Genomic DNA, 20,483 nt, shown 5'->3' with positions numbered 1-20,483 from the left:
GTCAGGACCCTGCTAGTATATCCCATCCAAATTAAGATAGATTTATTTTGTTCTTCACAATACAAAGAAAGAATAAAAAAATGCATGTAACAAATTTGGAGGTTCTGGTGGTAGTATATTCTATACTGTACTTATCCAACTTATACACTAAAGAACATGAAAGACTTTCAGCTTTGAGTGAGACAAGAGTAGGAAAGAACACTAAAAAAAGTCTAGGCTATGATGCAAGTTACTTTGTCACCTTCACTAGATGACCCAGCAAATCCTATAGTATTGGAGCTATTAGTGGTGGTGAAAGATATGGTATATAATTTATGACAAGTTCCAGTGAGAGAATCATAACACAGAAGTTTTTGGTTTGGAATTGAAGTGATGCCATTTGAATCTGAGAATAGAACACCTTTTAACAAATAACTCCCAGCATTCTGTTGGGTCCTGATAGAGACTGAGTATCTGACCATGGATTGTGAAAGTGACTATGTGACTATTTGCCTTTCAGTGGCTGGGTTCTGTGAAATATCAAATAATGAGGTTGGGAGGACCTAACAACAACCCCCTGGAAGACAGATCGAGCACAGGTAGGACTGGGAATAACAAGTAAGCTGTACCTATAGTAAGCTGTAAGGTAGTTCCAGCCTCCTGTATCATCTGCTGCTATTGTATCAGTTCACACCCATGGCTGCCTGAGAATCCCTTAGGACTGGCTCACAGAAGGAAGAAAAAACCCAACTTGGTTAATGAATTGGTCAGCTTGGTACATAGGTAGAAACCATAAATGAAAAGCAGATACATCAGTATCAAAGAATAATCCTAAGGCCAGAGATTTGACCAGTATACCTGGTTACCTCCTTTATATTGAAAGAGAAGGGGTTTGGGAGCCCAGATGGCTCATTGGTTAAGCATCTAGATCTTGATTCCAGCTTGGGTCATGATCTCATGGTCATGAGATTGAGCCCCACATTGGGTTCAGCACTGGGCAGAGTCTCATTAAGATTCTCTGTCTCTCCCTCCTTCTGTTCCTCCTCCCCGCCCCACCATCTCTAAAAACAAAACCAAAAACAAACAAAAAAAGCAAAGAAAGAGAAGGGGTTTAAAATTAGAAAGCACTGGGTGTGGTGTATAAACAATGAATTTAGGAACACTGAAAAAAATTAAATTAAATTAAAAAATATATAAATAAATAAAATTAGAAAGTATATGGACTCACAAGCAATGACAAAAAACTTGGTTGTTTAGTTGTTTAGTCAGGTTCCTGGAAGAAGAAATATTGCAAGTTTGAGACAAGGAAAACTGGAGTAGAATTACATGAAGGGGGATATTAGAGCACAAAGTGTGAAGAACTTCAAATTGCATGTGAATCACCTCAATCCAGAGAGCACTCCCCATGGAAAAGAGAAATGAAACACCAAATATATAAATTAACTCAGTCCAGCAGTGTCTTGTTCATTGAACCCAATGCTAGCAAGATTCACAAATGTACATTCACAACTACATTCACAAATGTAGTTGCTACAGTGAAAGCAATGGATGATATGCAGGAGTGAAATATCATATGTTCTGAACACCAGGGCTTGCCTACCTATTGCTGCCACTTAATATCCAAACTGCCAGCACAAAGGTCAACATTGAATCTCCAGCCTTGTACTACCCCTCACTCAACACTTGATGACTAGTTGACTACATTGGATTTCTTCTACTTAAGAGAGTCAGGGATATCTGTTGCTGTTGTTGTTGTTGTTGTTTTTCTTTCTTCCTTGACAGGAAGAGACATATATTCTGGGTATCAGTTTGTCTTTCCTGTCTAGAGAACTTTAACGAGCTCCACGATCCAGGGCTTATAAAGCGCTTGATTCATTCATTTAGCAGCTCATATAGCAAGAGACTCATTTTACAGAAAAGAAAGAATGAGAGTGAACTGCTTTCTATGGGATCCACTGTTCTTATCATATACTGTATCATCCATAAACAGTGAGACTTAGAATGGCCTGTTAAAGCACAGATAAGGAGATAGCAAAGATGTAGTACTTCAAGAGACTGATAACCATCTTCTAGGATGCAGTAGATATTATGAAACAAAGATCTGTATATGGTGTTCTATCCATATTAGTAAGAATTCATGGGTCTTTGAAAGAGGGATAGAAGCAAAGTAATCCTACTATCGTTTCTAGTGACCGCCTTGGAAAATATGTATTTCCCATCCCTGTAAAACTGTGCTCTGAAGGTTTAGCATTCCCAACAGGATGACCCTTATACCACAGGACAGAAAAAGAGTCACATACGAGTACTCCCTGGACACTATGGGTATAACTATGCATTCAACTGTGTTCTCCCTCAAATTCATATGTTGAGGTCCTACCACCCCCAGTCCTTATTTGGATACAGAGTATTTATAAAGCTTACCAGGTTAAGAGAGTCAGCTCTAATCGAATGACTAGGTGTCCTTATGAAAAGGGGAAATTTAGACATGGAAAAACATATGCACAGAGAACATGAAAATGAAGACAAAGAGCTGAGATACCCAAGATTGCTAGCAAACTATGAGAAGCCCTCAGAAGAATCCAACCCTACCAATATCTGGATCCTAGATGTCTAGCTGCCAGAAGTATGAGACAAAATAATTCTGTTAAAGCCACCCAGTTTATGGAATTTTGTTACTACAGCTTTAGCAAACTAATACAGTCTTCCTGTTCCAAGGGACTAGCCAGAAGTAATGGAGATCACCATTCTGGATGTTGCAGTTGACCTTCATTATCAGAAGGAGGTAGGATTAATGTTACAAATGGATGAGGGAAGGAATGTTTGTCATTCAGGTGATCAGACTTGGTGTATGTTGGTAGTCCTAGTTAATTTTGATGGAAATGGATAACAGTAACAACCTCTACCTGGGATGAAGAATGAAAGTATGATAATGTCTCTGGATCAAGCCACTGAACCCAAAGATAAGTCAGCTATAGGTGAAGGAAATCTAAAACTAATGGTGGAAGAAAGAGATTGTGATCATTTGTTGTGACCCAAAAATCAGACTCTCATTTTGGTTAATTTACAAACGGTCCTCTTCTTAAGTTTACCCCCAATGAGATAGCCGCATCAGAATCACGGAGGTCCTGCTTCTAGAACTTGTGTAAAAAGTAGATGTCAGTGGCCAAAGAGGAGGACTGTAGTTCCTCCCAAGTAGACTCTATTGCAACACCAAGACCCCATTCAATTAAAGACTTTTGCTCCAGCTACTTGGAATTCTGTCTGCTGATGGCCATTACCTGTCAGTCTCTTCAAGGATTGCTTCAGCCAAGAATCAAAGCCCTAACCATGTTTATAACCTTTCAGAGCTGGCCCACATCCAATAACTATTTGATACACGATCTAAAGGCCTTCCCATCTTGGTCCAAATAAAAACTACTATGAAAAGCCATCCTAATTGCAGAGATTTTGGTGAGACTGGCTGTTGTTCTAGTTAGGCCTGTACCACACACTTAGATTTCTCTTAGAGATCCCTTCTTTTTTTTTTGTTTCCTTTGCAGGGGTTTTGATCCAAAGAGCATTCCTTTTTTTCCCCCCATGAGCATTCTTTAATAGCATTTTGTATGCGAACTCTCGCTATAAATATATGTATATATATTTATATTTGATTTATTTATTTGGGAGAGAGAGAAAGAAAGTGAGCACAAGTCATAGGAGGGGCAGAAGGAGAGGGAGAAACAGACTCTATGCTGAGTGCAGAGCCCTATGCAGGGCTCAGTCCCAGGACCTGAGAACATGACCTGAGCTGGAGTCACCCTTACTGAACCACCCAGGTACCCCTCACAGTCCGACTCTTAAGGAGGCCTAATCTTCATTTAGATCTTATTGTGTGGTGGTACGGATTAAATGATAGGATGTATGGAAAACATTTAACATATGGCCTGTAGCTAAATTCACAGTTCAAAAACCACCACATTAAAATATTATCTCAATAAATAGGCATTACTTTAGTGTACACTTTATCCAAAGTTGCAGTGTGAGAAATGTGAGTGTGTGCCTATGCATGTGAGTGTATGTGGTCTTTACTTTCAAATTTTGGGTGTGTGCAGGTCACGGTTTTCTTACTGGACTTATTTATTTTTACATTGCACCCTTCAGGGAAGTCACCTTTAAAACCCCAATTTAAAAGAAAACATATAACTATTCAACAAGATGGAATAACAAAGTTGTGTGAGATAAATACTGATTGATACTCTTTTTCTTGTCTCAAATTTTGACAGAGATGGGGGTCTAAATAGATTTCAGAGACCTACTTTTTTCCTAATCCTACTACCATCACAGTAGTAAATTCATGCCACCTGACCTTGGAAAACATTATACAGATTGATGTTTTTGATCCATAATTTCAGGATAACTCCATGCTTATGTTAGAACCCAAACAACACATTCATTTTACTATGCTACACTTTGGAATTGTAACATTTCTTAAAAGTTAAGCTGTTTATTTCCTAATTTTTATTTTGCTAGCTGAGTAGAAAACTATTCACATTCTCGTACTTAGAGAGTGTAAATTGAGTTAAGTTTTGATGGTCTTGCAAAATTATTTATCCCAATACTATATCATTTATATATAGACATATATGTGTGTGTGATATATATATATATATATATATATATATATATATAAATATATTTCTTTCTAGATTCCTCCAAGTGCAAAGTCAGCTCATACTTTTTTGTTCCTTACTTCTTTCTTCCATTTGTCCTTGTGTCTCTCCTTTCTTCTTTTAAAGTTTTTATTATTTATTTATTTTTTAAAGATTTTATTTATTTATTTGACAGACAGAGATCACAAGTAGGCAGAGAGGCAGGCAGAGAGAGAGAGGGAAGCAGGCTTCCTGCTGAGCAGAGAGCCCGATGTGGGGCTCAATGACCTGAGCCAAAGGCAGAGGCTTTAACCCGCTGAGCCACCCAGGTGCCCTTCTTTTATAGTTTTTAATTGAACATTTATTATCAGATATTTCATTCTGGAGATACAAGAGTTTATTAATATTTGAGACAAGGGTCCAAGTATGGTGGATATTCTTTCCTTTTTTTTTTTTTTTGGCCAAAGTGAGTCAGAAAGTAAAAACGGGTACCTTAGTCCTGCTTGACTCTGGCCCTATTACATAACTTGGGAAGAAAATGAGATGAAGCCAAAGAAAAAGGAAGACAGGACTCTAGAAATTTAGGACTAAAACATTCTTTTTAAGTACCTGCTGAGCTTAAACAGAGTAAAGACACCTTGCCATGATGTGATTGTTCATTTGATGTGTCAATTTAGAGGGTCATTTTGGATAAGATAAACATTTAAATCAGTGAACTCTGGGTAAAGCGGATTACCTTTTCTAATGAGAGCAGCCATGTACAATTCATCCAAAAGCCTGAATTGAACAGAGATCACCCTTTGTGCACAAGAGAAGAATGCCTTTGGACTTCATCTGCATGACTGGGTCTTCTGCACCTCCAGCCCACTAGACCATGCAGACAGCAGACTTGCCAGCCTCCATCATGATGGAGGCAATTCCTTATATAAATCCCTTTATATATTCACACACATCCTACTGGTTCTGTTTCTCTGGAGAACTCTAATACAAATGGTATCAGGTCAGAAGGGCCACTTTCCTTCTTTTTAATCTCCTATATATGCCTGCACCGGAGAGGTCACTGACAGCTAGCAAGAGAGGAAGTAAATGAGAAAGAGAGGTCTGCTTTGCTACAATCTTTTGTCTACTAGAAATAGCCAAGCCAAAGCTGGTCCTAGTTAGACAGGTGAGAGAAATTTTCACCTTAACAGGGGATTAAAATGTTAATATAGGACTGGATGACTTCTGAATGAAGACTTTTACAGCAAAAATTGAGCATAGGACATTTTATTATCTTAAGTGTACAGAGAAATGAGGCAGTCTGCAGGAGTTATCATGCAATAACAGAGGGAAAATTTAATTTCCCATACTGAATACATTTTAAAAGGATAGTAGGATACAAAAAAAAATAAAGTTATATTTCGATTACTTTCCACAAGTTTACTTGTTTAATATATCTGTTAGAGACGTTTAGAAGACAGAATCAATTTTACATCGATGAGGAGCTAGGGAGAGTAAAGGAGAGCTAAATATTATTGCATCAGTTGCTTGAAGTGAATAAAGATATCATTAATAGAGAAGTTTCTGCAAAAAGGCTAAGCTCACGTTTGTAGATGCGATGTTTGTAGATGGTGATCAAGACTAAAATGTCGTTAGCATAAGACAAACATAAATCTGGTATTTCCAGTGTGTACTTTTTTCAAGCTGAAGTTTGAATACATATTTCCTTTCATCTTTTCATTATTGATTCAGAAACATTTTTCCTATTATTCTATTTTCTGCCCTAGGAAAGTATTCCTATTTATTGATGCATCAGAGCTGAGAGGCCCTGAGTAAACATCACAGTAAAGAGGATTTTTTATGTTGTTATTTTTTTTCTATCGCAATTTCCTTAGGAGAAGGTTTGGTAAGAAGAGAGAGAAAATAACTTGAAAAAGAATAAATATATAGAAAGAACTTACAAAATACAAAATAAATAATGAAAAGAGGAAAACCAATCCCTTATCAATAGGAGGACCAAGAACAAGAATGGGAAAGTCACATAAAACCAAGCTTTAATTTTTTAAAATTTCTCTTCTTTCTTAACCATAATTTTCCTTCTGTCCTCAGTTTTTCTTGAGCTATGAAAACAGAGATAGAATTGTAGTACTGATTTCACAGTGTCTATGTGTATCAAAGCATCATGTTGTACACTTTAAATGTACACAATTTTATTTGCCAATTATACCTCAATAAAGCTGGGGGAAAAACAGAAAACAGCAACTTAACAGAGTATGCAGTTCTTCTTATTTTTTTTAAAGATTTTATTTATTTATTTTACAGAGAGAGATCACAAGTAGACAGAGAGGCAGGCAGAGAGAGAGAGAGAGGGAAGCAGGCTCCCCGCTGAGGAGAGAGCCCAATGTGGGACTCGATCCCAGGACTCTGAGATCATGACCTGAGCCAAAGGCAGCGGCTTAACCCACTGAGCCACCCAGGCACCCTGCAGTTCTTATTTTAAGTCTGTATAAAAGTGTATGTATCTGTGGGAGTAACTAATAATTACATTATTTTCACTGTAACTACCACAATTACTTTTTTCCCAAGAATTGTTTTTTCTGTCCATATGTTCAAATTTATCTTTATGAAGGTTTTCATGCACATCTCTTCTTTTTTACTTTTAACAACTTTTTTTGAGATATAATTGATATGTGATAAAATGTACAGTTATAAAGCATATAATAGGTTTTATCTTGTGTATATACTTTACCATCACCAAATCTAGATAATGAATACTTCTATCACCCCAAAAGTTTGCTGGTGACCTGTCATCTCTCCCTCCCACTTCTGCTCACTCATTTCTCCAGGTCATACCTCCCATTCATTTATTTTTTGTCATGATAGATTGCTTTGCGTTTTCTAAAACCATGTATAAATAGAGCAATACCGTATACATACTTATTGGTTTGGCTACTCTTGTCATGATTATTTTGAGATTCATCCATATTGGAGCATGTATCAGTTCTCTATTTTATAAATTACTGCTGCATATTGAATACACGTAGCAAAGGTTTTTCTCTCCATTTACCTGTCATTGGACATTTGAGAAGTTTCCAGTTTTTGGCTATTACAAATGAAGCTGCTGTAATTCTTCTTCTACTAATCTTTGTACATCTATTTTCTTTCATTTCTTTTAGGTAAATACCTAGGAGTGGAATGACCGAGTCATATGATAGGTGTATGTTTAACTTTTTAAGAAACTGACAAGATATTTTCAAAAGTCGTTCTACTTTACATTCCTATAGTAGTTTATGAGACTTTCAGTTTCTCTATAACCTCGCCAATGCATGGTGTAGTCTTTTTGGAATTTTCTGGGTTTTTTTGTTTTTGTTTTCTTTTTCTTTTTTTAATTTTAGCATTCAGATATGTCTATCTCATTATGACTTTAAATTGTAGTATGTTAGTGGTGGATGATGTTGACTAGTGTTCCATCTTTTCCTGTGCTTTTGTGCTATTCATATATCTTTAGGAAAATGTTCACATATTCTGGCCACTTTTTACTTTGTTTCCCTTATTACTACATTTTGAAATTCCTGAGGTTCTAGAAATAAGTCCTTTATCAGGTATTTGTTTTGCAAAATTTTCTCCAAGTCTGTGATTTGCCTTTTTCTTCTCCTTGCAGTGTCTTTTAAACATCATAAGGTTTTAGTTTTTATGACATCCATTTTATCAATTTGCTCATTAATGGACCATGTTTGGCTGGTATCAAGTCTGAGAAATCTGTCTCAAGGTCACCGTTTTTCATCTTTTTCCAGAAATTTTATAGTTTCAGGATTTACATATAAGTCTATGATTTGCTTTGAGTTATTTCTGTATATAAGACACATGAATGACATTCATGTATATATATGAAAAATGGGATATGTGCATGTGTGTGAACATATATGTGTGTACATATGTAAACACACACATATCCCATCTTTTCAGGACAAATTGTAATAATACTATCCCTTCCTTACTGAAATGCATTTTTATCAAAAAATCAGTTGTTTATATGTATTCAAGGTACTAATCTTGGATTTTCTATTCTGTTCCACTGATCTTTTTTGCTTATCCTTTTTAAATTATGGTACCCTTATAACACTTCTTGAAATCAGGTCGCATTAGCCCTGCAACTTTGGTCTTCTTTTTAAATGCTGTTTTGCTATCCTATATGCATTGCATTTTAATATTATTTTTAGAATCAGCTTAACACCTTTACCAATAATAACCAAAAGAGCCTTTTCTTGATTGTGATTAGGATTGAATTTAATCTAGAGACCAGTTTCAGAAGTATTATATCAATGATATTGACTCTTCCAACTCAGGAATAAATAGACATATTTATTTAGGTATTGATTTTTCTCAGCAACATTTTAAACATTTTGAGTAAAGATATAAAGATATTTCACATCTTTGGTCAAAATTATCCCTAATATTTTATATTTTTATGCTTTATAAATAATATTTTTCAATTTGGATTATTTGTTATTAGTACATTTAGACATGCACTTGATTTTGAATATATATCTTGTATCTTGTAACTTTGCTACACTCACTTGTTAGTTCTAATACGTTTTTGCAGGTCTAATTGTCTTTTCTACATAAATAATCATGTAGTCTGAGCATAAGGACAGACTTAACTCACTTTTTCAAGTATAGATGCATTTTTATCTTTTTTGTGTGTGGCTTCTTTTCAAGTTAGGACCTCCAAAATAAATTCCATAGAAAAGATGAGAGCAGACATCCTTGTTTTGTGCCCAAGCTTAGGAAGAAAGACTTTAGCACTTTTATTTAAAATTATTTATTTTAAATAATTTTAATAATAATTTTAAAGTTATTTACATAGAATTAATTCTTAAATTTGCTAGTGAAGTAAATGCTGTTCTCAAATAATTAAATATCCTCCTTATGTTCCAATAAATGAAACAAATCTTTGCAAGTTTTAAAATATTGTGGCTGGAATAATTCTAGGATCAGAAAAGTTATTGACACAGATCGAAGTTTCCCACTGTTCAGTTCTAAAAAGAAAACTTGTATTTTCCCTATCTTTATTCCTTTGTATATAATATCTTCTTTTTCTCTGACTTCTTTTAATGTTTTCTGTTTCTTACTGCTTTTGAGCATTTTGATTATCATGTGCCTGTAATTTTTGGCAATGTTTACTGTGCTTGATGTTCTTGGAGGCTCTTGGATCCGTAACTTAATGATTTTCTTCAAATTTTGAAAAACAAAAACAAAAACAAAACACAAAACCCTGACCATTCCTTCGAATATTTTTTTCCTTCTCTCTCCCTCTTTTAGTCTTTCACCAAGTACATTTAAATATATATTAATACTGACTGCTTGAAGTAGTACCACAACTCCCTGATGCTCTCTTTTGCTTTCTTTTTAGTTTATGTTTTAATTTAATATAGGTTACATTTCTGTGTTTTCCAGCTTGCTAATCTTTTCTTTTGCTATATCTAATCATTGTTTATTCCACCCAGTGAATATTTCCTACCAGACACTACAAATTTCTTCTCTGGAATTTTAAGTTAATTATCTCATAAATCTACCTCATAAACTTTAATTTTTTTAAATATATCAAGTATGGTTATAATAGCTATTTTAACCTTCTTATTCACTAAGTCTAACATCTTTTGGAGTCCTGCATTGGCTCAGATTAAGCATCTTTTCTCACTATTTTTCTGCTTCTTTTAAAGCCTGATAACTTTTGGAAAGATGCCAAGCATTGTTAAGCTTTACTTTGTTGAGTGCTGGATATTTTCATTACTATAAATATTCTCAAGCTTTTTTGGGGATCCAGTGAAGTCACTTGGAAACAGCGTGATATTTTTGTGTCTTGTTTTAAAGATATGTTAGCCAGGATTAGACCAGCATTTAGTCTTGGGATAATTTCTCTACCTTAATCATGCAAGATCCTTTTTGTAGTCCAATGCCGCATGAATCATGAGCTTGTCCAATTTACCTAGCGGAAATAGGCAGTAATCCTTGTCCAGTGTGAATAATCAGCATTGCTACCTTTAATTCTTTCTCAAGCCTTGGGTAGGTGCCTCACATGCATTTCCTTGAAAAAAAAAAATTTCAGCTAAATACCCCCATGTGATTCTCAGCAGCTCTTCAGAGTTCTCTTCTTGTAAAGCTCTTGCCTCCCTAATAGCCATAAACATCCTAGCTATCTTGATCCCTCTGTACTCACAGTTCTGCCCTTCAACTCAGGGAGTCCACTGAGCTCTGCATGGGTTCCCCATCCTTCTTTTGTGGCTTTTAAACTTTCTCAATGCACTAAGCTGGGACAATCATAGGGCTCATCTTGATTGTTTTTCATATGTCTGGGATCATGATCCTTCATTGCCTGATATCCATTTTCTTAAAAGGTATTATTTCATGTATTTTGTCTGTATTTTTCTTTTTTTCAGATAAGAAAGTAAATCTGGTTCATTCCATCTTGGTAAGAAGTGATATTCTTTCAACTGCTTTTGAAATTAGGTGAAAACTAATCTGGCACCAGCATCAGAGAAATCAGAAACATCTAAACATTCTTGCAACAGTTACAGAAAACACGGTTAGTTCTCTAAAATAGCATATTTAGAGATAAGTTGGGAAAGGCAAAAAGGGGTAGATGATATTTTATTTACATAGATTTTATTCCTAAATTTACTAGTGAAGTATAACTTGGTGTTCTCAAATAATTAAATATTCTCCTTGTGCTACAATAAATGAAACAAGTCTTTGCAAGTTGTAAAATATTGTGGCTGAAATTATTTTAGGATCAGAAAAGGTATGGATCGAAGTTTCTCACTGTCCAGATTTCTCCCTGACCTCAATAAATTTAAAAGGATTTGCTACCTGTAAGATTTAAGGTAAATGCAGTATGTATGTATTTGCATTTATAACTCTGTGTGTATGTACTTATTTATATTCTCATATTTTTACTTTTACTTCCTTTTATATTCAACTTGGTGATACATACAGTCAAATCCACACTGTGTGGGAGAAAAAAGGCACCTAATTTGGTCTGATATGGAACTCACCAGAAATACAATTTTTAAATACTGTTTTTTTAGTTTATGGAATATTAAAAAATAGGCTATGCTGGGAGAAAAAATACTTAAAGAGATTTGCTCAATGGATGCACAGTTTGAAGTAGTAAAAAATCTATCACTAAGTAAAGTCAGGTCATTTAAGAATCATGTTCTCTTTATAGTATAATCTGAAGAATGACTTTTAATGGATTTGGCACTGAGTTTAGGCCAATGGCTCTTATTGTAAGATATTATAGATACATTTACATGAAACTCAGGACTGTTTATTATAAAGGTGTTATTGAAGATATTTTTCATTAATTGCACATTTTCCTCCTTAGGAGAAATCACTTTTAGATGAATGTCCAGGATAGCAGGCCACTGGTATCTTTTTATTCTTATGGATAAGGCTAATCTTCTCATTGATCATTATAGTTTCTGCCATCTGCTCAAGCTGTTAGACATCTTGGAGGAAAAAATGCAGCCCACAAAAGACAAACTGAGAAATTTTGTAACATTGATTTTAATTAAAAAACTCATTCTAATAAATCTATCTTATTGCTTATAATAGATAAGTAGGACTCGGCCCAGAGCTACTCCCTCAGCGTGGGAACACTCGGTCTCCCAGTTGTCTGAGATTATTCATGACTGAAACATTTTGTCTGAACTCCTCTCCAGGAATTTCTTTTGGTCAAAGAGAGCCACTTTACCCAAGTCCATGCCTCCTTCCTAAAGGCAAGTCATATCAAATGACTAGTCAATACAATAATAGAAAGACTTGGACTTGTAGCTGAACATCCTTGTTAACATCTGTTATGGTCCTTTTCATTGTAGCCCTTCTGGATGACAGGAGTGGTATTACATTGTGGTTTTAATTTGCATTTCCTGATGACTAATGAAATAGAGCACCTAGTTAGATGTTACTTGCCATTTGGATATCCTCTTTTATTTTTTTATTATTTTTTTAAAGATTTTATTTATTTATTTGACAGACAGTGATAACAAGTAGGCAGAGAGGCAGGCAGAGAGAAAGGGAGGAAGCAGGATCCCTGCTGAGCAGAGAGCCTGATGCAGGGCTCGATCCTAGGACCCTGAGATCATGACCTGAGCTGAAGGCAGAGGCTTAACCCACTGAGCCACCCAGGCACCCCTGGATATCCTCTTTTTTGAAGTGTTTATTTGTTCAAGTCTTTTTCCCATTTCTCCGTTGGGTTGTCTGCTTTTTGATAGTTTTTGATAACTCTGAGGGATCATCTCAGATTCAGAACTTCCTTTTGGTACAGATAAGGCCCTTTTTCACAACTGCATCCCAATTCAACTTTTCTCTCTACGCAATGCTCTTCTCTTTATTTCACTACAGATGTTGATGCTAAAACCAATCACTAATAAAATTGCTGCATACAAATGCTTATCTCGGAGCCTGGTTCTTAAACTGGCAGAAGGTTCCAGGAAGCAAAGTCTAAAGTGAGATACTGAAGATGGCTCATAGGCTGATGGCTGGCAGTGGGGACCCCCAACTACAACTGGTAAGTAGGAGCACTGTTAGTCTCTGGAATGTGGGGGCAATTAAATTGTTGAACATTTACAAAGGTTGAGTTGAGCTGGGATACCAGTATAATGGAATATAAAGATAGGTGCACTGGTTCAGGCTTTTTAGAAGTAGAAGGAAAAGAGTGATTATGAATACTATGAATGTGGATGAAAGTTTCTGTGGGCAATCAATTCACTGGAGAAGGATGAGAAAAAGATGATGAAAAATCTTCCAAAGATAAAGGCCAAGTGTAAAATCCGGATATCTCTATTGGCTACATACAAATGCATTTTTCTTTTATACATCCAAGTCTCAGAGAAGCTGAGAATCAGGTATGAGTCTTGCTTATAAGATCAGTACAGCCCCAGAGAAGGCTGAATTCTCAGTCCTAGCAGGTCACTATGCCAACCAAAGTCAGAACCTTGACTAGTAAGAACTGATGCTCTGAGACTTGGGAAGGGGATATACAATTCAATGTAATCAATGTACTTTAATGATCTTAAATCCAATTTCCCAGGACCTTCTGGATCTATAGAGCTCATTGAGCCCTACCTGGTAAAGCTTCTACCCTCCTGCCTTTATTTGAAGGTGGTAAAGTGAATTCTGTCTTAAAAAACATTATCTTCTTCTTTAGGATCAACCACTGCTATCTTTCCTGGCCACCAGAGAAAAATAAACTTAAATATCAAAATAATCTAGGTAAGAGTGCCCTGTTCAGCAGGACCTGTGAGATCTTCAGGAACACTCAACGGGTGCTGCCCAAGATTGGAAGATATATATATTGGACTAGATACTGAAGGTTCCAGCCAAAGAAAAGTAAACAGAAGGAGAGAATTGCCCTTGATATAAGATTTAAAAGATGAAAGAGAGGGGCACCTGGGTGGCTCAGTGGGTTAAAGCCTCTGCCTTCGGCTCAGGTCATGATCTCAGGGTCTGGGATCCAGCCCCGCATCAGGCTCTCTGCTCAGCAGGGAGCCTGCTATCTCCTTTTTCTCTCTGCCTGCCTCTCTGTCTACTTGTGATCTCTGTATGTCAAATAAATAAATAAAATCTTTAAAAAAATAAATAAAATAAAAGATGAAAGAGAGTACTAACATATTCTTGGGATGATTCTTATTACCTTACAGAAGTGATTGCCCAGAAATGCTGTGAAAGACAATTAAACACACACACACACACACAGAGAGAGAGAAGCAAATAAACCCTAAGAGACATGCAGGCACTAAAGACCATATATCTACATAAGGCTAGGAATACCATCAGATAACTGAATTAAGGCCCTAGAAGCACTATACCAATGAGACAGGGAATGGACTAGAAAGTTGTTGGCATAATTGAGAAGTTCAAAGGTAAATTACTCTGTACATCAAGGATGATAATAACAATGCTGTTACAGAACTATCATAACTTAGGCCAAGAGGATAATAGAATCCTTTAAAAACTAGAGGCCAAGGTAATGCTGGCCTCATAAAATGAGTTTGAAAGTTTTCCTTCCATTTATAGTTTCTGGAACAGTTTCAGGAGAACAGGTATTAATTCTTCTTTATTTAAATGTTTGGTAGAATTCCCCATGGGAAGCCATCTGGCCTTGGGCTCTTGTTTGTTGAGAGACTTTTGATGACAACTTCCAATCTTGTTACTGGTTATGGGTCTGCTCAGGTTTTCTATTTCTTCCTGATTCAGTATTGGTAGTTTATACATCTCTAGGAATGCATCCATTTCTCCCAGATTGTCAAATTTGCTGGCATATAGTTGCTCATAATATGTTCTTGTAATTGTTTGTATTTCTTTGGTGTTGGTTGTGATCTCTCCTCTTTCATTCATGATTTTATTTATTTGGGTCCTTTTTCTTTTCTTTTTGATAAGTCTGGCCAGGGGTTTATCAATCTTATTAATTCTTTCAAAGAACAAGCTCCTAGTTTTGTTGATTTGTTCTACTGGTTTTTTGGTTTCTATTTCATTGATTTCTGCTCTGATCTTTATGATTTCTCTTCTCCTGCTGGATTTGGGCTTTCTTTGCTATTCTTTCTCCAGATCCTTTACGTTTAGGGTTAGGTTGTGTACTTGAGACCTTTCTTGTTTCTTGAGAAAAGCTTGTATCACTATATACTTTCCTCTCAGGACTGCCTTTGCTGTGTTCCACAGATTTTGAACAGCTGTGTTTTCATTTTCATTTATTTCCATGATTTTTTTTCAATTCTTCTTTAATTTCCTGGTTGACCCATTCAGTCTTTAGTAGGATGCTCTTTAGCCTCCATGTATTTGAGTTCTTTCCAACTTTCCTCTTGTGATTGAGTTCTAGCTTCAGAGCATTGTGGTCTGAAAATATGCAGGGGATGATCCCAATCTTTTGGTACCAGTAGAGACCCGACTTGTGACCCAGGATGTGAACTATTCTGGTGAATGTTCCAGGTGCACTAGAGAAGAATGTGTATTCTGATGCTTTGGGATGGAATGTTCTGAATATATCTGTAATGTCCATCTGGTCCAGTGTGTCATTTAAAGCCTTTATTTCCTTGTTGAACTTTTGCTTGGATGGTCTGTCCATTTCAGTGAGGGGGATGTTAAAGTCTCCTACTATTACTGCATTATTGTTGATGTGTTTCTTTGATTTTGTTATTAATTGGTTTATATAGTTGGCTGCTCCCATGTTAGAGGCATAGACATTTAAAATTGTTAGGTCTTCTTGTTGGACAGACCCAATCAAAAAGGAAAATTACAGACCAAAATCCTTAATGAACACAGATGTGAAAATTCTCACCAAAATACAAGCCAATAGGAACCAACAGTACACTAAAAGGATTATTCACCACAACTAACTGGGATTTATTCCTGGGCTGCAAGGTTGGTTCAACATCCACAAATCAATCAATGTGATACAATACATTAATATAAAAAAGAACAAGAACCACATGATATTCTCAATACATGCTGAAAAAGCATTTGACAAAGTACAACATCCTTTCTTGATCAAAACTCTTCAAAGTGTAGGAATAGAGGGTACATACCTCAATATCTTCAAAGCCATCTATGAAAAACCCACTGCAAATATCATTCTCAATGGGGAAAAACTGAGAGATTTTCCCCTAAGTTCAGGAATATGGCAGGGATGTCCACTATCTCCACTGCTATTCAACACAGTACTAGAAGTCCTAGCCTCAGCAATCAGACAACAAAAAGAAATTAAAGGCATCCGAATTGGCAAAGAAGACGTCAAACTTTCACTCTTTGCAGATGATATGATACTTAATGTGGAAAACCCAAAACACTCCACTCCAAAACTGCTAGAACTCCTACAGGAATTTAATAAAGTGTCAGGATATAAAATCAATATGCAGAAATCAGTTGCATTTCTATACACAAAAGGCAAGATAGACAAAAGAGAAATTAAGGAGTCAATCCCACTTACAGTTGCACCCAAAACCATAAAATACCTAGGAATAAACCTAACCAAAGAGGCAAAGAATCTGTACTCAGACAACTATAAAGTACTAATGAAAGAAGTTGAGGAAGACACAAAGAAATAGAAAAATGTTCCATACTCATGAATAGGAAGAACAAATATTGTGAAAATGTCTATACTATCTAAACCAATCTACACATTTAATGCAATCTCTATCAAAATACCACCCATTTTTTTCAAAGAAATGGAATAAATAATACTAAAATTTATATGGAACCAGAAAAAAACCTGAATAGCCAGAGGAATGTTGAAAAAGAAAGCCAAAGTTGGTGGCATCACAAATCCAGACTTCAAGCTCTATTACAAAGCTGTCAACATCAAGACAGTATGGTACTGGCACAAAAAACAGACACATAGATCAATGGAACAGAATAGAGAGCCCAGAAATAGACCCTCAACTCTATGGTCAATTAATCTTTGACAAAGCAGGAAGGAATGTCCAAAGGAAAAAAGACAGTCTTTTCAACAAATGGTTTTGGGAAAATTGGACAGCCACTGCAGAAGAATGAAACTAGACCATTTCCTTGTACCACACACAAAAATAGACTCAAAATGGATCAAAGACCTCAATGTGAGAAAGGAATCCATCAAAATCCTTCAGAACACAGGCAGCAACCTCTTTGATCTCAGCCACAGTAACTTCTTCCTAGAAACATGGCCAAAGCCAAGGGAAGCAAGGGCAAAAATGAACTATTGGGACTTCATCAAGATCAAAAGCTTTTGCACAGCAAAGTAAACAGTCAACAAAACCAAAAGACAACGGACAGAATGGGAGAAGATATTCACAAATGGCATATCAGATAAAGGTCTAGTATCCAAAATATATAAAGAACTTACCAAACTCAACATCCAAAGAGCAAATAATCCAATCAAGAAATGGGCAGAGGACATGAATAGACATTTCTGCAAAGGAGACATCCAGATGGCCAAGAGACATATGAAAAAGTGGTCAACATCACTCAGCATTAGGGAAATAAAAGAAATCAAAACCACAATGAGATACCACCTCACACCAGTCAGAATGGCTAAGATTAACAAGTCAGGAAATGACAGATGTTGGCGAGGATGTGGATAAAGGGGAACCTTCCTGCATTGTTGGTGGGAATGCAAGCTGGTGCAGCCACTCTGGAAAACAGTATGGAGGTTCCTCAAAAAGTTGAGAACAGAGCTACCCTATGACTCAGCAATTGCACTACTGAGTATTTATCATAAAGAGACAAATGTAGTGATCCGAAGGGGCATGTATACACAAATGTTTATAGCAGCAATGTCCACAATAGCAAAACTATGGAAAGAATCTAGATGTCCATCAACAGATGAATGGATAAAGATGTGATACACACACACACACACACACACACACACACACACACACACACTCAATGGAATACTATGCAGCCATCAAAAGAAATGAAACCTTGCCGTTTGCAATGACATGGATGGAACTAGAGGGTATTATGCTGAGTGAAATAAGTCAATCAGAGAAAGACAATTATCATATGATCTCCCTGACATGAGAAATTTGAGAGGCAGAGTAGGAGGTTTAGGGGGTAGGGAAAGAAAAAATGAAACAAGATGGAATTGAGAGGGAGACAAACCACAAGAGACTCTTAATCTCACAAAACAAACTGAGGGTGCCTGGGGGGAGGAGGAGTGTGGAGAGGGTGGTTGGGTTATGGACATTGGGGAGGGTATGTGATATGGTGAGTGCTGTGAAATTTGTAAGCCTAATGACTCACATACCTGTACCCCTGGGGCAAATAATACATTGCATGTTAATAAAAATTTTAAAAACCTAAAAAACTAAAGGCCAGTCATCTTCTCTCAACCACTTATCAGTAGCAAGGTTGCAGAATTCTCATAATGTGCCCAAGAGGCAGTGAGAAGGACCAGATTCACAAAGTGTTAGGGGTATGTTTAATAGAATACTACAGTTCTTAGGACAAAACAGACATATAAAAAGGGTACTACTTAATTTATATAATTAAAAAAATCAAGTTTGGAGAGTTAAGGAAGCTGATGGTTATAAATATTCCCCCAAAAGTCACGATCTACTTCCAAAGGAGAGCGGAGACTTCCAGATGGAAGAACCCCACAACATTATAATGAGCATAAATAACAGTTCCCCTAGTCTTACCCAAGAGAACTATGTTCATTTCCTAGGAAAACCATACCTTGGGGAAAGGGTGGTAGTCAAACATTTTGAGGACCCAATGCACCATCATATCTTACTGGTAAAGTGGGCTTATGGGGACAAGTAACACAGGGAATCTTAGCCTAGTACAGTGGACTAAAAATTTATATGTTGAAATGCTAATCTCCAAGGCCTCTTTGAGGTTATTAGGTCATGAGGGCAGAGCTTTCACAGATGGGATTGGTTCTCTTACAAAAAATTACACCTGAAAGCTCTCTTAACCCTCTTTCTGATATTTGAAGTACAATTTGAAAAAAAAAAAAATCACCATTTGCAATCTGAAAGAGGGCTCTCATCAGAATCCAATCATTCTGGAACTCTTATCTTGGACTTACAGTGTCCAAACTCTGAGACATAAATTTCTGCTATTTATAACCCACCCACTCTATGGTATTTTGTTATAGGAGGATAAACTAACATACCTAGTTATAATTACAGCAGGTGCAGTTTCCAGAGGAGCATACAGTGATCACATCTCTAATTACAAACTAGAATGGACATAGTTGGTAATTGGCACATTAATAAGAGCTATTATAGAAAAGGAAAAAAAGTGGAAACCTCTCAACTCCAAGGCTAGACAGAAAATTATCAAGAACATTGCAGTCTTGGGAGATGGGCAAAGATTAAGGATGACTTGAAGAATGAAAGGGAAGATGTTGGCAGTCCCTGCAGTATCACCAGTTAATTCTTCTACTCTAAAAGTTTTTTCTTTGTTCTGCCCCTATAATATAGTATACCATTCTAAATCGGCTGCTGTTTCTTTTTTATCCTCTTCTTTCTTCTCCCTTCTCCTCCTCAAGCTTCTTATTCTTATAAGTCCCTTTATTAATTTCTCTTACATATACTATTTTTCCTGTTCTTGCTCCTATATAGCCACTTCTCAATATCCCCCCACCCGGAATATGTATACCATATCCTCAGATATTGTATTATATTCCCCCACCAGTTCTGTTTTCTCTACCTTCAACAATTTTTTTTATTCTCCCCTACTCTGACTTACTGATCATAATGTCTTAACCTCCATCTGCTTTCCATTGCATTTTCATCTTTTTCCAAGCTCTAAAATCTCACGTGGTACAATGAAAGCCCTTTTAATTGTCCCCCAGAATTCTGATGTCCAGACCTTTCTCTGTTCTGCAGTTAGATGACCTGGTTTCCGTCCCTTTGTTTCTCAACATCTTGTTCTTTATGTTCAAGCTTAATACCCCAGCCACCGAAGCTTTATATTTTCTTGCTCCCCTCTTTATATATTCTTGCTCCCTTCCCCTACCACTCGTCAATTTTCACCACTCAGCAGCTTCTCAGGAGACCAGATCTCATGCACTGAGATTCTTCAGTGAGCCTAAGTGCTGTCTGAGTGCAGAGAGCTGAGAGAGACAGACAGAAAAAGGCAACGGATAGATGAGGAAATCTGAAAAGATGCTCAAGATATATGTCTAATACACCTGTCAAAATTGATTCTCTCTAGATTCTTCTATATATTTAAAATATTTGTACAACAATAAGAGAAATGCAAAATGGATGAGAATTATGGAAATAGAGCCCTAGCAGCCATGATATTTTAGAAGTATCATCAAACCTACTTCCACATGTAAAGCCCATCACACACTAACACACACACACACATACAACAAACAGAACTGAGTAGAAAGAAGAAAAAAAAAAC

Source organism: Enhydra lutris, unplaced genomic scaffold, assembly GCF_002288905.1.
Source record: "Enhydra lutris kenyoni isolate GAN:26980312 unplaced genomic scaffold, ASM228890v2 scaffoldscaffold54, whole genome shotgun sequence".
NCBI classification, from domain to species: Eukaryota; Metazoa; Chordata; class Mammalia; order Carnivora; family Mustelidae; genus Enhydra; species Enhydra lutris.
The sequence above is the reverse complement of the archived record's forward strand: the minus strand, read 5'-3'. Positions refer to the sequence as shown.